Source organism: Lolium rigidum, chromosome 7 (genome assembly GCF_022539505.1).
Source record: "Lolium rigidum isolate FL_2022 chromosome 7, APGP_CSIRO_Lrig_0.1, whole genome shotgun sequence".
In the NCBI taxonomy this organism is placed as follows: Eukaryota; Viridiplantae; Streptophyta; class Magnoliopsida; order Poales; family Poaceae; genus Lolium; species Lolium rigidum.
In genome coordinates this window covers 357,095,234-357,108,083 of record NC_061514.1, presented here as the reverse complement: position 1 = coordinate 357,108,083, position 12,850 = coordinate 357,095,234, and the positions used below count along the sequence as shown (strand labels likewise).

The 12,850-nt window shown below is 42.9% G+C and overlaps 1 long non-coding RNA gene across 1 annotated transcript; it reads left to right on the top strand.

The window, feature by feature from the left end:
• The first annotated feature begins 505 nt into the window (after positions 1-505).
• On the top strand, positions 506-5,132 carry LOC124674300. Its single transcript, XR_006992969.1, has 3 exons — positions 506-990; positions 2,072-2,154; positions 4,789-5,132. It is a non-coding gene; the product is annotated as an uncharacterized LOC124674300 (long non-coding RNA).
• Positions 5,133-12,850: the final 7,718 nt, after the last annotated feature.

Below are 12,850 nucleotides of genomic sequence, written 5' to 3'. Positions count from 1 at the left end.
AGTTTTCTGCTTTGTTTTCTAGGCGAATGATTACATGCATTAATGAAGTAGACTTAATTAGGAGGATTGACTCAAACTAGAAAAGTCTGCTGGTATGTATGAATTTCAGTTGATTGTATTAAGCATATCATCCCTAGCAACTCACATCGCCACTATTTCCAGGCTACCTTGCAACTTCTTAGAGAAGTATATTGTTTCTGGAAATATTTGTTTATGCTACTCAAAATCTGGCTTAAAATGCTCCCAATGACAACTGAATGGTTGTAGTGTGCTAATACCCATGCCCTCACATTCAGGTTTATTCTCCAATACCACATTTTTTTTGAACCAATCCATAGAGCATGATTTCAAGAAAATGAATTTGAACCAAGAACCAACTGTGTATCTGATGCAGGGTAAGCATGATTGGATGGTAGGTATCATTTTATTCTAAGTTTCCTTCTAAATTCGGCGGAACAATAGTTATATATGCTTTGTTAGCTTTTGTAAAACATATGGTTCTTGGTACTTGATACTATACTGCCGATCGATTCTCATTTGTTCGAAGGATGCTACATGGAATTAGGTGGATGTCCCAGTTGTCAATATTGACATAGCTGTGTACTGGTATATAGTCATTTAGACAATTTATTCACCATGAAATACTGACTTGATTTATTTGTTTAAAACTGAACCTTTTATGAAATTTATGGTAACAATATATGTTTCTAGATTGTTTGTCTTTTAGTGACAGCTTTTAATTCTGTTTGGAACTTTGGGATTCTGTAGACCAGGTTCGCTAAGTACGAACTATGAATCGATATTTGGCAGCTCCTATTTTTGAGTTTTCATCTTCTTTATACCTGCCTTTCTATGAGGTATTGTTGTGTGACGGTTTCAGACAGTGAAGCGGCGGTGGCGGCGATACAGAAAATATGAGAAGATACATCATTGGGCGAGCCCTTGCTTCAACCACCATGGGTCTATGCTGGCTGTCATCTCAGGACCTAGGTTAGCTGTTACAATTTTTATTAACCCAGGTCAAGAATAATCTCGGTTTTAACCAAGGTTTCTCATTGTTGCCTTCATCTCATCAGCCAAGATTCACCTTGTGTTGGCAGTTCCTCATTTTTATTTGTAAGCCCTGATAAGAACGTACATGCTGAGAGCAAATCGAGGAAATTAACCAACTAACCTGCAAGAAAAACTCATCTACCAGCAGTGATCTGTAGATGCCAGTGTGATTGAGCTACTATCAACGTGCATTATTTACAGACACTGCTGTGAGGAGCTAGCTATTGGTGGTGTTACTGCCTTGGACTTCCATACATATTTTTTTCTTAAGGTGATATATGTTGAACCATTTCACCTTTTCTTATGATATGAAGGATGGTGTAGCTTTGGGTAGGGGCATTAGTGAATCAGTAAAACATAAGCTTCAAGTAAAATAGGTTCTTACCAATGTGATCTTACAAACCTGCATCACTAAGAGCTGCTCCCTTTATTTTCAGTTCCTTGACTAAATGTTTTCACTTTATTGTGTTGTCTGATAAAGCATAAGCTCCAAATTGGACACGACTAGTGTGTGATATACTCTGTTTGTGTGTGTATCTCTTCACAACAGTGACCCAGAGAGCATTTTTAACTTCTACATGCAATCTGCAAGTGCATAAATTATACTCTAAATGTTTTCACTTTATTGTGTTGTCTGATAAAGCATAAGCTCCAAATTGGACACGACTAGTGTGTGATATACTCTGTTTGTGTGTGTATCTCTTCACAACAGTGACCCAGAGAGCATTTTTAACTTCTACATGCAATCTGCAAGTGCATAAATTATACTCTATATCTATACATCTAAAAACAGAATATTTTTGAGGTATTCATTTTTTGTTTTCCGCCCTTTACTTAAGATTCTTTTTACATTCACCCTGAAAATAAGCCTGAAAAGTCACCCTTTGGACAAATGGGTGGTGTTTGACAAGACATATGCCCCTTATACCCAGTTCTTATACTTCGTTCTCCTTTTAATTTGTACCTCAATCATAATAACACTATATATGCCTTAATTGTGATCAATTGTCTTCTGCAGATACTCAAAAGGAAGGCAGCCGGAGAATCATGTTCCCTTCATGCATATACCCAAGAAATAGAGAAGCACAAATAACCTATGAGGTTCTATCAACCTATTTGTTGACCCAAATGTCTATACGTACCCTGTCATGCTAGAATTCCTGTTGTGCACTAAAATAAGCTCAGTGTACAGTTTTGAGCTATTTCTACTGCTTTGACAAAACAAACTTTAATTACTTTAGTAGATATACCTATTCTTCTGATGGATTGTGTTCCCAAATATGGAAAATAATCGTTCTTTTGGTTCCGTCAGAACTGGACAACAACATGGCGCCTTTCCAGTTTTTCAGTCAATAATAATAGTATCAGTTCAACCATTTTCTTATCCCTATTCCTCTGAGTTGGCATTATTGCTTTTTAAACTATCTAGAGAAGTTCCCCTTTACAATAACGTGTCTTCGTGCTATCATATCAGCAATTCAGCAGTACATATACATGATTTCAGGTCTGAAATTGTGTAAATTGGGAGTAAAATCCTCATCCATTCATACTTATAGTTTAGATCAGTTCATGCTACCATTTTAATATTTCCGTTCTTCAATTTTACTTGGTTATCCCACGTGTATGCTTTTATCTTGCGAGTTTGTTCTGCATTTATATTTTGGGACGAGCTGAATGACCATGGAAAAAGAGTATCAAGGTATTTCTATTTCTTTTGTGTGTTTATTTGCATCTACCAGTTGTTCAGTGCATCTACCAATTGTTCAGTTTCTGAAGTGAAACTTATGTTTCCATGGAAAGGTTATGTTCTATTAAAAATATTTTCCCATGACTCTCTTTACTGGCTTACTGACCGAAAATGCTTGCTTACAATAGTGATGAAACAAGTTGTTTTAGGATGATGGTTCACTTCTGATTTTTAGCTACTCTTTTCTTTTCCACTGGATATTGGTGAAAGTAATAAATTATAAGAGATGCATTCCCTTTGTTTACTGCATCGTGCCTACGATGTGTCACACATGGTCTTAGTTACCCATATCTATTTTCCTGGGTAAAAATTGTGTGTTAATATCATCGGTATAATTTTTTCGTGAAAACATAAAAAGCATTGTATTTCAATGCATTCATAGAAAAGAAGGTTTTTACAAGCCAAAGATGAGGGAATAACTAATTTTCTGCTATTTATTTACATGTAAAAACCAGTTGTTCTCCGTGAAGCCATATGTATGACCTGCAGAACTGCAAAGTACCTATAAGAGTTTAATGATTTTGTGTTTAACATCGTCACCTATAAGGATGCCTGTGGATTATGTTCTTATCCTTACATAACACTAACAGTTGGGTTCCAGTTGTCTCCACACTTGCATTCTCCCGCTTTAGTTAGCTAACTTAGTTTTCCTTCTTTTCCTTTTGATTTATTAGCATCGGTAAAGCTTCAGTTTTTGCTTCCTTCCATTTGTTCTCGCGTGTGAAAACTTTAAATTGGTTATTGAGAATAGACAAGATTTTTTGGTTCTTGCTGATTGTTCGGTCTAACAACTGTTCTATACACACAAAAATTGTTGAATACTACGTAGCTTACTATGTGGATAGATTGTCCTTTACCTAATAGTTATCCACTCTGGTAAAACATCGTGATGTTTCTAATATGCCTCGTGTAAAATAGTGTGTTATTGGCCATTTTTTATCTGTTGGTTAGGCATCTTATCAAGTTACATTGGTTGTGTCCATCTTAAATACTATATGTTGTCACCTGATTGTTATGCACTCACTGGTCCTTATTTGGTCCTTCGTTTGATCAGTTATATATCTATTCTTTTGAAAGAAATGCAGTAGGGGAACCCCCTACAGTTATCTCCAGAACCTTCTCTGTCAGTAGTGAGGCAATGGGGTTGAAGCTTCATCGGAGTGCTTGCTACTTCTTTGCATTGGTTGGTCATGTTGTTTCCAGAGTTTTTCGACTAACATACGTTTTCCCAAACTGAACCATCAGATGAGAGTAATATGCGGTCCTATGCCTATTTGTTTTGCTCAAAATAATTAAGGGTTAATAAGGTGATAGACTAACAGAACTAGAATGGTCAGGGCATAGCAAGAACCGAACTTTGCAGTATATGGCTTTCTATCATTGTTATAAAAATTTCATATTACATATGTCTACAAATTTAATAGCTTGAATTTAATTTAAAATGGATAAAAAGGTGGAAGGGGAGGTGTACACGTGTGTTAAAGAAAGGAAAATACTGCAATCGAAAACTTCTTCTATGCCTAACCTTTAATCATTTCCACCATTATCCCCTCTTGTCATCTAGGTTATGCTTGCAGAAAGTGAAACTTTTATATTCAGAAAAGATGATGGTTATGTATGCTCAAGAGTTTGTGTTGCCACATCATATATCTATTGGTTTGGAGGTTCTCACATACTTGTGTTTTTTCTTATCTCGCCTCTCTTGACACAGTTCATATCACTCTTCACAGACAAATAACTTACCGAGTAGCATTTTGTAGTAGGAGCTGTGCTCTGGTCCATCCGACACACATATTGCCAGTTTAGGTTCCCTTCCGCGGATTACTTAATTTTCTGTCAGAACAAGTAGTGCGATGGCCTTTGCTATATGTCAGAATTTTTGTTTGCCTTTGCCTTTGTATACATTATTTTTTATAACACTCATTTCTTTTCCTAGCTCTTTCTTCCAAATTATTAAATCACTATTGTTTTTTATGTTCTCCTTTCAGGGTTATACCTAGAAGATGAATGCATTTAGACCCAAGAACCTACGTGAGGTGGGCAGTGATGATTCCATCCATGGAGGCATGGAGCTTGAGATTGTTGTTGCCCAGGAGGGAGCCGGGCTCACCCGGTTCTTTTTTTTGGTTAACTGTGTTGTTCAGTTCGCGATCTCTGTGCGAGGAATCAGCCATTCAAGTTGCGCACTTATTGCAGGGTTTGTATGGATTCATGTTCACGACTAAAACTATGAGGGAATGTAAGCCTATAGGAACCTTGCGCGGTGTGTTGTTGTTCTGGCGGTTTCTTAGTTTGGATGACTGTGTCTCGCATTGGTTCTATTGGCTCTGTAGATCCTCTTAGTCGGCGTGATATCAGATATGTTATCTTTGCTATATGTCCTTTGTGCCATGACTTTTAAAGACCATGCTGCGGCTTTTGGTGTTCACTTGTTTTTGTTGCTCTCGGCAGAATGAACAACCATTAGTTGGTATAATATATTTTTCTTATGTTTCCCTAGTGGTAAATAAATGAATGTTTTTCTATTTGTAATTTAGTGGTTCACTGCATTTTTTAAAATCTAAGAAAATTTATTATCATTTTCACTCCTACAATTAGTCTCACGGGATCGTGCGCCAAGGCGCACATTAAAATCTAGTACATGTAATTAGTTTAGTTAATGCATGTTCTGTAGTTGCATGCATGCATGCATACGTATTATTGAGTCTGTGTAGTTATTATTGAGTAATATATTAGGACTTAAAAAATTAATTAGAACGTAAATAGCAAACTGAATGTGCTGTTTAAAATTTATGTTTTATTTATGCAACATGCGTAACATATAGGCTACGATTTTATGTGCGTATAAATATATCACGTACGAATGATGAACTTGTAATTAGAAATATGACGCTGAAAAATTAATGGTGTAAGTAAATATGTTGAACGTGTATTTTAGATCGATTATTTAAAATTTTTAATCACATGTTAGTGTTGTAATCTAATATTATTTTTAAAATATGGTTGTGCGGTAGGTACGATGGAAACTTTGTTAGTGTTTTATGGAGACGTCGTACGCGACAAATTTTCTGGTGTCGATGTGTCGCGCTGCGACTCGATGAAAGTTGTAGTGACAGACATGGTCAATAGAGAATTTTTGGATGTTAGAAGATGCATCCGAGCACAGTTTGGGCGTGAGATGCGTGGGAAGAAGATGACCGTTGAGGCTCTCATCGTCGTAGGAGGGAATGATGGGACACCTGCCCGTTGGGGTTTGCGGGAAGTAAAGAGTGATAGAAATTGGGGTACATACATGAGGTTTGCAAGCACACCTGGTGCTGCTATGTACGGAGAGCCCATGGTGTATGTTCAGTTTATATCAGGTGATGATGGTGCCGGAAGTAGTACCGGCGCTGGTGAAGAGGAGATGGCCATCGTCACAGGACCGAGCACCGTTCAATCGGAGCATTTGGCCCTGACTGCAGCAGGCATGATAGGCCAATCAGAGCATGAGGCACTGACTGTAGGCCATAGCACCGGCCCATCGGAGCAGATGGTCGCCCAGTTTGCTGCCGAGCCAGGATACTGGTCCGCGTTCGTTGACATTAGCGAGCGTGTGGAGGGACTGCCGGAGGCGTTGGACGATGACGCTCGTTCTTCTTCGTCTGAATCCTCCTCGGACGAAGAAGGCGTCGGTCCTTCCCGGAGGGCGGTTGCTGCACCAATGGACCCTGAGTTCTTAAAAACAATGACCATCAGCGATGAATTCCGCTCTGTTCCTGGCCTAGGGGAGGCGAGTCTGCAGGTTGGGCAAACTTTCCCAGACAAGGACTCGGCTGACCAAGCAATCAAGAGGTATGCGTTGGCCATATCTCGGCAACACGAGTGAAGCGGTCTGATCGAAGACAGCTGAAAGTCATATGCGTCAAATTGAATGAGGAGGGTTGCGGGGGAGAGTTATCGCTCGGGTGAGCCCTGGGGTATGTCAGCCATGGCATATCTCAAAAATAGAACCCCATAGCTACGAGCAATTGGGGGCTCTCGACAAGCACCGCAACGTCACTGCAAAATATGTATCACATATCATGCAAGTGGCGGTGGAAGAAGATATAACCCTTGGTACAAAGAAGCTGCAAAAAACCGCGGAAGATCTGATTGGCTTCCCGGTCAGCTTTAGTAAGGCAAGGCGGGCGAATGAGGAGATTTTCCGGAGATTGTATGGCACCTATGAGGAGGCATATGATCTTGCCCGAGACTACTCCATCGGATAGCGACAACTAACCGGGGGACTCAAGTGGTCGGGAGAGTTCGTCAACACCCTCCGGAGGAAAACCAAGAAATCCTTGATCGTTTATTCCGGGCATTCCCCCGGACTATACGTGCATTCCATCACTGCCGCCCGGTGCTTGTCAATAGATGGTACCTTTCTCACGAGGAAAGTACAAGGGCACACTCTTGGTGGCGATCGCAGTGACGCAAATAATCAGCTCTTGCCTATTGCATATGCACTTGTCGAGAGTGAAAACAAAGATAGCTGGTTATGGTTCCTCAGCTGCTTGAAGATGGGAGTCGTGATAGATCGGCCCGATGTTTGCATCATATCAGATCGCAACACAGGCCTTTTGAGCGCTCTCGAAATAATCAAGAATTCATCGGACCCTCTGCGGGGGTGGCCCGACACGGAGACAAGGTGGTGCATGAGGCACCTGGCTGCCAATTTTTACTCAAAGTTCAAGAACAAGGACTGGTTCAAGCTATTTAAGAGGATGTGCATGCAGAAGACGAGGCGAAGATGAATGCTATTTGGGCTGGAATCAACAAAGAAATCGAGAGTGCTGCCTTGCCGCCGAGAGAAGACCGGAGGGGCCGGAGGACTGAAATAAACTTGAGTACATGGATTAATCGAGAACTGCCCCGATTTAAGTAAGTGGGCGCAAGCTCACGACTCGGGGGCTCGGTACGGCATAATGACCAGCAACATGTCGAGAGGTTTACAATGGCGTGCTTGAAAGGTGTGCGAGCCCTCCCTATCACAGCCACGATTACTGGAAACTTGGAACCGGACTCTGTCATACTTTGCAGACAGAGTGCAGGTTGCAAACACACGGTATGTGATGAACAAGCAATGGTCTGAAAAGATGCAACGACATTTGGATGAGAAAGCTGAAAAATCCAAAAGTCATGGGTTTCGTCAAATTGATGCACTTAATAATAAGTGGGAAATCCACGTACGAGCCAAGTATGTGAAAGGCCACCATAGAGGATCGAGAAAGCAAGGCTGTTCAACTCGGCCCCAACACGTGTGAATGCGGTTGCAACAAGCCCAAACTTTTAGGATACCCATGTAGTCATGTCCTTAGGGCGAGCTGCGGCACTGGAACATCGGCGTGGAGAACTACATATCTCCCTACTTCAACATCCAGAACCTACTCGGAACTTGGAACGGTGAGTTACGGACACAGGGACTCAACGGACACTATAGGTATGAGTTTCCGGAAAGAACTACCAAATGGGTTCCGGACCCGACATTGAAGAGAACCGCGAGGGACGACGCCAATCTCGTCGTCATAGGAATGACATGGATCATAGCCAGGCAGGAGAACCTCGCCGTTGTCGGCTTTGCAGATGCCCCGGTCATGCGCGAAGGGAATGCCCTTACCGCACCAACAATAACCCTAAATGATGTAATTTTTTGTTTTCAAATATTTGTATGTTTGGTGTGCTGTAATAAAGAGACATGTATTAATGTATTATTATATGATTATCGTATCGCTGAATGCATACATATTTTAATTAAATTTTTACGAATGTCTGATTAATGTATTAATGTATGATTATACCATCGATGGATGCAGGTTATGATGTCGGATTTGCCAGACTTGTTGCGAAGATCCTGCGATGCCGGACACCGTTGCCACCTCTGGTTGAACCCGGATGCGCACTCAAACCCACCTCCGACCTTCAGGATACGAACCATTAAGAACAGGTTTCTTGTTAACAATATTTATGAGGAACATCTCAGGGCCCATGGACTTCTACCATTTTCTAAGCTGACATCAAGCAAGGAGAAGTTCACGTTAGACCCATCTCTTCTATCGGCCCTTGTTGATCGTTGGAGACCTGAAACCCACACCTTCCACTTAAGTTGTGGGGAGCTGACTCCTACGCTGAAAGATGTTTCCATGATCACTTGTTTGCCAATCAAGGGTATTCCTTTGGTCCCTGCCGCTTATTCTAGTATTTGGCCGAGCGAGGTACAGGACCGTCTTGGCGTGGCAATGCCTGCTACGAGCCGCGGAGGGTCACGTCCAAGGGGGGTCCCTCTAAGTTGGTTGGTCAATAATTTTCAAGAGTTACCAGCTGAAGCAGATGCTGCGATCATGAGGCGACATCTTTTTGCGTATTTATTGTACCTATTTGGTATAATGTTTCCTTCGTCCCATGGTGATATTGTTCTTCCAGGTCTTATTAAGATAGCCGAGAACATAGTAGATTCGCCTCCACCACCCAGCCCTATATACAGCTTTGGTTCTGCAATGCTCGCTTATACCTATAGGGGGTTGTGTGATGCAACAAAGAAATCCAGGGCATCTTCAAAGGGACATATACTTGCTGTAAGCGCAGAGTTTCTTCAGCTATGGTCGTGGGAGTACCTACCAGTTGGGCGTCCCCACATCCTGAAACCAATTCACCCATACGGCGGTGAGACCGAACAATATGCCCCTCTTACTTTTGGAAGTCGTTGGGTACATGCAAAAAAAAGGTGGTCAAATAATGTAGCACACGGTTGCTACCCCGAATACCACCAACAGTTTGAGGAGCTACAAGAGACCATGGTCAAATGGGACCCGTATACGGAACATGACGTGTACATTGTCTGGGGTCTTGTTAAACCACCACCGGATATGCTGCGAGACATACGGTTGTGGTTGACACGATGCAACCTACTCTTTATTTGGATGGTTGAGCCATACAACCTAGAGCGTGTCATGCGGCGGTTTGGTAAGCATCAGGATATTCCCCCACCATCACCAAGACGCCTTGTTGCTGATGTTCATACGTAAGTTCGGTCACTGTAATAGAAACAATGAATTGCATTTGTATTACTCTATTTCATTATTTAACGAAACTTATTGGATTGTAGACAAGATAATAAAGGCATGAGTTGTTTCGACTGGAGTCAGCGTAATCAAACATGGATTACGAAATGGATTGATGAAGCAGAGTCCGATGGAATACGCGAAAATAGGTAATTATATATTTTAATTTATCTTATCATCATGTACGTGCTAACGTAATTTATCACTAATGCAGACGGTACCACGGTGAGATATTGGCAGCGTATAATGAATGGTACCGCGCTAGCACACGGACTCTGCTCACCGCTCCCCCACCATCGAGTCCGGCACACCTCACATGGGCCTCAGCTTACCACCGTGACACTTCGGTACTTGTTATATAATTGTAATTAAGAAAATATGTGTTTCTAGGCAATATTATTTTTTTAATTCAATTCAGATTGACGAGTTCAGGCAGATCGCACGGGACGCCCAGGATACTTTGAACTTGCGCAGCATGGATAGTACGGAGGGAAAATCCTTGGTAAAACGTATTTTTAATACGGCCATTAAAGGGCTTAGGCGTCTTGGTTGCAGCCGCCATGATGATGTTGTCAGTCGAGCATTCGACATGCCGGAGGCACCGTCGAACAGACCGAGTATGGTACGTGTGAGCCAGCCATCCGCCACACCGACCGTACCAGTTCCCTCTACCTCGCATACATCTAATCCACGACGCGACTCATCTCTACTTGAACGATCACAGTCCGCACACATATCTCAACACCATGGCGCCACACAGGTAATCAACTTGCGTACATACATTCCTCCTGAACTTACAACAATGACACATTTTTTCCAATTGTATTAGGAGGACGATCATTTTCCGTCATATCCATCCGGACAACGATTCTCCTACACGAGAAGGCGAATACTCGCAAAGATTCAACACTCAGGTATGCACATATTTAATATTACCTACCAACACGTGATTATTTACATGCGTACTAATGACATGTCGTTGACGTTCGCGAGAATCTGTTGACCCTACGTGGTCCAACATGGGAGCTGGTTTAGGCCACAATATGCCCCCACTACGGGGTCGTGACCACATGCAATCGCAATACCCAACTCAGGTTAATGCATGTTAATTACAGAACATGATTAGTGCGTGCATGTTTCTGACGGAATCGTTCGATACGCAGGAATCTTCTGTCCCGACATGGCCTGATATGACGCGAGATGGAACCACAATACTACGGCAGCACTTCCCAACAACCTCGCAATGATGTTACTCGGGATAGTTGAAGAATTCTTTGGAGGTTCTATTTTCGGCACAAATGCTAGTTTGATTCCCCCAAATCAAGAATCTCAGTTCGTATTTCAGACTCCATCACCACCAAATGAGACACGTACAGAGAATGAGGAAAATCAGTACGGCCGAGGTTTACGCCAACATCGTGTACCAAATCCATGGTCACCTTCTGGTGGTAGGCGAGAGACCACCACGCCGTCGTCGACAAGCGTGATATGTTGACGACTCTGGCATTTTAATATTATTTCTATCTATGTATGACCCATGTATGAGACATATTTCTATAATTTCGAATAATTATTCAACAAGTTTCAAAATAAGATACATGAACCTGCGAAAATACGGCTACTCACTACAACGGAATTTAAGATACAACGACAAAGTAAAACGGAATTTAACATACGTAGTTAGTACAAATATATCACTCTACTTTCCCTGCGTCCAGCGTGGCCATTTTCCGGACTTGTCGCCGCGTTCTTCTGCCGCTTGCGCCTCGGCAGCTCTTTCCCTTAATCTCTTCCTCTCCGCTTCACGGGCCTCTCTGCGCACCTCTTCCTCTGCATACCTACGTGCAGCCTCATCATCCATCCTCTTCGATTCACCTCACGATTTCGAGCTTGCTCCGCCCTTAATTTTTGTATCTGTCTCTCTCTTTCGCTTTATCATTAGCAATAGCCTTTTCGAAACGCTCCTCCTCATGGAACCATGCCCATGCACGCCGTTGTTTCTCCTCCACCTCGCGGCGTGCCCACTCCGGCTGCTCCTGGTCTATCCAGTGAAACCACATGCAAAGAGGCGGGGGAGACTGCAACACAAATAGTACGGTTAATCAACGAAAATTAATGACATATAAATAAATTTTTTAATCATGTTGTTACAACATACCGCAGGCCTCGAGGACGATGAACTTGTTTGTCTGCGTGGATCATGATCATAGCTCGCGCACATGAAATATTTCATGCCGAACTTATCTGAAAAATCAATCACCTCCTTCACCTTCGCAAGGCGGCCGCACCAACACCTCTCTGCTCTCACCCCCGGTGGCAAGCTTGCATTCTTACCCTTCATCGGTCTAAAATCTTGGTCGGAGCAAGGTACACTCATACTCACTTCAATATTTTGCGCACGAAAGACAGACGAGGAGAAGGCAAACTCGATCCTCGCTGTTTCATTTCTATGCGGGTAAGACGGCTTATATAGCCTTCAATTAGTGTGAGCCGTACCAACAAAGTAGTGCAGAATAATTGGCGCACAATGTCGGTGGTCTATTTCTTCGTATCAGTTTGCTTTCGGTGTTTAATTTTACGTGTCGAGCGGGAACGGCTGCCTCCACCGCGCACTTAAGCATCATTAAAATCAGTGCAATCAAAGCTTGATGGAACCTGTCGTCTGAGTGCATGTCGGCTGAGTGCAACTGGCCAAAGTTCGTCCACCCACGACGCCAGATTCCGCGCCATGCATGGCGGGGCCTGCCGCCACCAGCGTTGGAGGCTGCCTCCACGTCGACCTGCCGCCGCGCCGTGGGGCGGCATGGCCCACCATGCGAACGGCGGCCTGACGGCGACCACGGCGGGCTAACGTGCCGCCGAAGCCCCTGGCGGCGGGGCCCTGCCGCCACAGCCCCTGGCGGCAACCGCCACGTGTCGGCTGGGGGCCCTGCCGCCACCCAGCAGGTGGTCCTTTTTGCCAATTTTGCTA